Source organism: Lithobates pipiens, unplaced genomic scaffold, assembly GCF_037356315.1.
Source record: "Lithobates pipiens isolate NorthernLeopardFrog02 unplaced genomic scaffold, aLitPip1_a1.2 Scaffold_8, whole genome shotgun sequence".
Lineage (NCBI taxonomy): Eukaryota > Metazoa > Chordata > Amphibia > Anura > Ranidae > Lithobates > Lithobates pipiens.
In genome coordinates this window covers 316,915,316-316,922,255 of record NW_027507903.1, presented here as the reverse complement: position 1 = coordinate 316,922,255, position 6,940 = coordinate 316,915,316, and the positions used below count along the sequence as shown (strand labels likewise).

At 41.8% G+C, this 6,940-nt stretch overlaps 1 long non-coding RNA gene across 1 annotated transcript; it reads left to right on the top strand.

Moving 5' to 3' along the window:
* The first annotated feature begins 3,244 nt into the window (after window positions 1-3,244).
* LOC143963245 (uncharacterized) lies at window positions 3,245-4,823 on the top strand. The gene is made up of 4 exons (XR_013270916.1): window positions 3,245-3,885; window positions 4,008-4,172; window positions 4,314-4,456; window positions 4,674-4,823. It is a non-coding gene; the product is annotated as an uncharacterized LOC143963245 (long non-coding RNA).
* Window positions 4,824-6,940: the final 2,117 nt, after the last annotated feature.

The window sequence follows — 6,940 nt, the reverse complement described above, 5'->3', positions numbered from 1 at the left end:
CCCCCCACAATAAAAGGAAAGGGAAAAAATTTAAACAATTGGTTTCCACCAACACCTGCCCTGAACTAAGTGATTCTGACAATTCATCTTTACTTTCTTTGTCTCCCTCTCAGGTATCCGAATGTGCCACTTCGGTTAGAAAATCTTCGGGTCACAGACGTAATGACGGTAACACTAATTCGCACAAAACCAAACTTAAGGGGCTTTCAAATCCCCCGCGCACACCGATGAACACACGTTCTTCACTATTTAAATCGTCGAACAGCACCAAATTAGGAACCCAGGCAGATACCTTTGGCCCCTCAGACACTACCCCAAACGTACCTGTCCCTTCACTACCACCCCCCAGTAAAGGTGGGGATAGCACTATTGAACCAATTTTTCGCACGGCCCCCATCTTCACCCAAACCCCTCACGACGCGAGGAAAGCACCAGATCTCAATCTCACTCAATCCAAACCTCCCAAAAACACTTTGAAGTAGTTAATCTTTCTTCTTACCCACTCACTGAAGCACAATTATCTGTCCTGAGTTTGGGCCTAACTTTTTGCCCTACTCAGAATGTGGATGAATTTGAGTTAGTTAAAGACATTAACCTATTTGCACGCAAACTTATGTTCAGGGTTTTATATGACAAACCTCAGTTAGAAATTAATACCTCTAAACCTGCCAATTCACTTTGGCAGGGAATGAGTCTTAATGATATAAAGGCAATGGAGGAACTTATGGAGCTATGGGAGGAGGGCCACATAGACGAGACTGATCTTTTGGAGGCTGAAGCTTTGTCCATCTCCCCTCCTCTGCCTCGTCTGTCTGCCCCTCCTCCTTTGGCTCCAGTTGTCAAAACTTATAAACCCAAATCCACCAATTTCCCGGCTCTCCAGGGGAATCCCAATATCTGGGCTTTTACCCAGCAAGTAATTGGAGAAATCAAAAAAACACGTTGGCACTATTCTGAGAAATCCAACCTTACGAGTGAGCAAAGAGAAGCCCTCCGCTCCTTGCAATCACAAACACAAATTATAATTAAACTGTCGGACAAGGGGGGTAATTTGGTGGTGATGGACAATCGGCAGTACGAAGACATGGCTAAACAACTATTATCTAATAAGGAATGGTACAAGAAAATTCCTGACAGCCATGTTAAATACACTATTGACAAATTTAGACACTTGTTGAATGCTACCTATCATCAAGGTGTGATCACTAAACAAACCTGGGAATTTTTATGCCCCAGAGAACCCAAAACTCCCACCCTGTACGTACTGCCGAAAATCCACAAACACGCTACCAGACCGCCTGGACGCCCCATTGTCTCCGGTAATGAATGTCTAACTGAGAAGGCCAGCGAGCTTGTAGACGATTTTCTTCGTCCTCATGTTGAGCGCTTGGCCTCCTATTTGCAGGATACGTTGGACTTACTCAAGGCCCTGGAGGGCATATCTGTTCCTCAGGATGCATGGCTTGTCGCCCTTGATGTTGAGGCCCTCTACAACTCCATACCCCACTTAGCTGGGGTTCAAGTTGTGGAGGTTTTCATTTCCGAGGGCGGCAACTGTACCCCCCTATATTCTAATTTCATATTGAATCTCCTTAGGTTCATTTTGGAGAACAACATATTCATGTTCGGTGGCTCCCATTACCTCCAGGTGCAGGGGGTTGCGATGGGGACCAAATGTGCCCCATCGTATGCCAACCTGTACCTGGGGGGGTGGGAGCGTCACCTTCTTGCACAGGAAAGTCTGCGTGGTGCCTTTGATCAGATTCCAATCTGGAGGCGCTACATAGACGATATTTTCTTTGTCTGGACAGGAACCGAGGGGGATCTTCTGATTTTCTTTGAAAATTTGAAAATCAATGAATTTAATTTGAAATTTACGTTGGAGAGGAGCCAAACCTCCCTTACTTTTCTGGATCTCCAGATTTTCATCAATTCTGATGGAAGCCTGGGGTCCACTCTTTTCCGTAAACCCTCCGCAGCTAATACGGTACTACACGCTACCAGTTCCCACCCCCCTCCTTTGGTGTCCAGTATACCTTACAGTCAATATCTCAGGGTTAGAAGAAATTGTAGCAGTGATGAACTTTTCGAGAGAGAGGCTAAACTATTACAGGAACGTTTGCGGCAACGTGGCTACAGCCATAAGTGTCTCAAGCGCTCTTATCTTAAGGCAAAAAAACAAACTAGATCTACATTGATCTATGGCAATAAAACTCCCAAAGACAATGTCCAGACTCGAGTGATTACACGCTTTTCGGGGCAACATCAGCAAGTACGTAATATTTTAAACAAGTATTGGTACCTGCTACGTGCAGACCCTAAAATCTGCAAGTTTGTTGGAGATGGCCCATCTATTACATACAGACGGCCTCAATCACTCCGTGACAAGTTGGTCCGGAGTCATTATATTCCGGCAAAAGCGAAAATAACAACAAAAAATAGGGACATGGGCACTAGACCTTGCCATAGGTGTAATTACTGCCGTTTTCTATTTGCCTCTAGACACATAATGTTGCCTAATGGTCAAATTTACAAACCGAAATTTCTAGCCACCTGTCAGTCGATTGGTATTGTTTACCTTATGATGTGCAACTGTGGGGCTTATTATGTAGGAAAGACCAAACGTCCGTTTTTTTGCCGAATTAGGGACCATGTATCCCTTGTTCGTGCTAAAAAAATGGAGACACCCATTAGCAGGCACATGGGTCTGTTTCATGCATTTGACGAGACTTGCATGCACTTTTTTGCACTGGAAACATATCCCCCAGGTGAGAGGGGTGGTAACTTTGATCGTATACTTTTACAAAAAGAGGCTCGATGGATTTACACCTTAGGGGCTACCCATGCCCCTGGCTTGAATGACTCATTAAGCTACAAACCTTTTCTCTGAGGTTTATATTATTTCTCCTTGATTTTTTTCTTTCTCTTTTTCTTTCCTTTTTTTTTTTTTTTTTTTTTTTTATTCAATTCTATTCTCAATTTTTCTTTTTCTGCTTCTTTTCCTCTGTTATTGATTAGATGCGCTTTTATGCACTATGTATAAATTTACATGACTCAATTGTCGATTAATCGAGAGACTGGGGTATCTTTAAATACTCACCTGGCAGTAATTGTGTCACTTTAGAGTGAGATAAATTCTCTGCTATCTTATTCTAGCCTTAATTTATTTGCTTATATACTCTATTTTTAAGAATATCTTTAAAATTTAAACTTCAGAAATATAAGGATGAGACACCCTAGAATTGAAGCCTGTATGGGCGCCCCGGGCTTTACGACAGACCCGTGCCAACCTGATCCATTGGAACTTAGCTGTATGTATATAAGTCCCCTTTTTTGTTCTGCACTGGGTTGGCTACTATAATGTCTCATAGTATAGGACAGTCTCCCCTTCATATAGAAGCAGCTTTATATGCTCCTCAATGAAGGTGGATCACTGTCCTTCACTGTTAGTAATCAATGAGCAGATGATTTGGACAGCGGTATTGTTCCTTTCCACTGATGTTCAGCATCAGAGCTTAGGAATGTAACACTCTCACTACCTGGCTTTTCCTCTCACTGCTCTTTCATTCTAATCTATGCACAGTTTTCTTTAGATTCCCCCAGTGTATGTGGCTTATTCTGTGTCTCCGTTTGTACACAGAACGTAGGTAGGTGTATTTTGGGAAGTTTCCTCTTTGCCATCACTGTGGATGGCTTTGTGGACTTTCCAAAATGGCCCCTCGGTTCCTTCCGAGACTCAGCTGTGGATAGTATTTCCGCCCGCCCATCGGGGGCGTTCCCAGACGCCTGCTAATTTGGGAGGAGGGCTTCATAAGGCAGCAGCTTGTCTGCCTTACTCTCTCTCAGTGGAGGTTTTGACATTGGTTATTCTGTCTGTGCTAACAGGTATGTTTGAGGTCTCTCTGGTATATTAAGGCTTCAGCCTCACATTTGATACTGAACTTCAGCAACACTATGTAATGTAACTAATTTCTGGCTTTGTTTGCTGGTCTGTCTCTTTTATGCAGACCAGATTCGCTAGCCCTATGTGAACATCAAGCACTTTTCTACCTGCTGTGCAATTGAATAGGATGATACTCTCCATTGATTATTCTGGACACCAGCTGTTACACCGTTGGCTTTTTTCGGATTCCCTGACATATTTTCAGGCTTTTCAATGTGGATCTGATCAGGTAGTTAACTCTGAATTTATTACTCAAATCATACACTAACCTATGCAACTCTTGAAGTTGCAAAATTTGAGCGACCTTTTGTTAGCACATACTTTAGTTTTCCTAATCCACTTTGGAAATCTTTTTTCTTTCTTCTTTCAGCATATTTGTAAACCGCTATTTGAAGCACCTCCTTACAGGCCCTTTTGAACTGGGTGTCTTTTCCTTATTTCTCCATTTTTATTGAGGATTTCCATACTGCAGTACACTATGTGATCTCCTTCAGATATGTGAATACACACTGGGTGAGTGTATGACCCCTCAGTCTTCTCGATTATTGACCAACCTGTTTTGTTTCCCCTTTTCTTTACATGCATATATTTAATTTATAACAATCCTATGTAATTAGCAATTAGTTTAATTGGTGTGTTTGTTTGTCTTGCCCACCAGTCTATTCTATACAATGATACAATGTACTATTTAATCTTTATTTTGTTCTATATATCCTTCTTTTTCATGCAGTTGTACATTTATTTAAAGTATCCAAAGCTCCTGAAGAAACTCGCCTTATGAGTGAAACATGTCGAGCACCTCGTTATTTTGATCGAATTTATCAGTGTTCTCTCCTGATCCGAATGTACTGTATGGAAATAATCATGTATTTATTGTGTTTTTAACAAAAAATTGATGTTTTTTGTATAATAAAAATTGTCTCTATATAAATTAACCATCTTTCTTCTTCTCTAAGAAATCTTTTTGAATGATTGTTATTTGATTCTTTCTTTTGGTTATTATATGATACCGTTAAAAGTCCCGTTGAGGTTAGTCACCTCCCCCCCTTGTTTCTCGTTTTACATTTGAATTTTGGGATGTGGTATCATTCAGTTTGGTAGGCTTCTCTTCATATTGTTAATCTTGTAGGCTCCCCAAAAGTCGCATGCATTGGTATTCCCCTACTCAGGAGAAGCAGCAGAATTTATTTTTATTTTGGGGTGTCACTCCATATATAGCCATGGCATATCATTTAGTGACGACTTTCTGTAAAAAAAAAAAAATAATTGAATTAATTATATTAATTATAGTGCAAAAAATAAAAACCGTAGAGGTTATCAAATACCCCCAAAAGAAAGCTCTATTTGTGTGAAAAAACTGACGCAAAATTTGTTTGGGTACAACGTCGCATGATTGCGCAATTGTCAGTTCAAGCAATGCAGTGCCAAATTGTAAAAAGTGCTCTGGTCAGGAAGGGGGTAAAATTTTCCAGGGCTGAAGTGGTTAAGGCAACTCATCTGTGGAGTGTCTCCAGTGCAGAAGGCAGCCATCTTGGCTGGGTCTGATTCCATCCCTGAGGGTGGTGATTGGCTGATGCAACAAAGCAAGGAGAAGGGGGGTTCTTTAGGCTGGTGAGAAGAGAGGAGAGGCTGGAAGCAAGCAGGTGTGTGGGGAAAAGACAGAGCTGCTTCCTCTTGCTTAACATAACCCTGCCATAGCTGACTACAGTTGGAAGAGAGACATCTGAAAAGACTCTTAGATTCTTGACTGAGAGACCAGGAACTTTTTCATTGGGAGTGCATGAGGTGTGATTTGGATATCTGGTACAATCAGACTGTGCTAAAAACACCGTCACTGCTTGTAAGAAAGGAAAAGAGGGACTGTCTCAGCAGGAATGAAAGACAGATATCACAGTAACTCCTATCCCTGTCTGAGGAATTGAACTGAGCCAGAGCACATGTTCAAAGACCCAGAAGAGGGTTCCCTGGGTCTAGTGAGTGACTAACACTGCACAAGTAAGCCCTTGTACACACGGTCGGAGAATCTGTCGGAATGTGTCCTATCGGACCGTTTTGTCGGATAATCCGACTGTGTGTGGTATGCATCGGACTGTTTCCATCGGAATATCCGTCGGACCAAATTTTCCAACTTGCTGGAAATATTTTCCGACAAACTGGTCCGATCGGACATACTCCGATCATGTGTAGAGAATTCCGATCGGACCAAGTGCCACGCATGCTCAGATCAAATTCCTACATCAAAGCTATTGGCTACTAGCCTGAACGTAGTCCCATCATAACGAAATTACGTCATCACGTTCTGAACGATCGGATTTTCCGACAACTTTGTCCGACCGTGTATGCAACAGTTTCGGACAAGATCCGTCGGACAAAATCCGACGGACAAAATCCAACGGATTTGGTTGTCAGAATGTCCGACCGTGTGTACAAGGGCTTAATCTGTTGGGAACTATTGTACTTTCTTCAAGGGCCCCAATTTTGTTAAAAGAAAAAAATAAAGTTGTCTGGCAATAAATTCTTTGAAATACCTCAAGGTGTGTCAGTAAGTTCTGGGTGGGTGAGGTGTGTCATCTTCATGTGCACAGAGAAATCACAAAACAATTAGTAGCACTACATAGTGGCAACAGATTTGAATGTATTCCTGCTCTCTGGTTCTTCTGACCACCACAAACACCATAAGATAGATCTATATGTGGTTCCAGGTAACATCAAACATACAGCTGTCATTTATCATAAGAGTAGAAGGGAGGTATGTTGCCACAAATCAACATCATGGTGCTAGTTTTTAATATTTAATTGTAAGTTCACTTTAATATACATGAACACCCCAGTATAGGAGGACAATTCTGTCAAAGCTTTCCTTATCTGTTCTGGGTCACTGACTCAGAAAGTAAGCCAGTGGGGCCTAATGCTACAGCAACTAGCCTTTTCATATGCAGGGTAGCAATTGCAGCCCTCATATAAAATAATTTACTCTAGCCATGTAGTGGCTGCTAT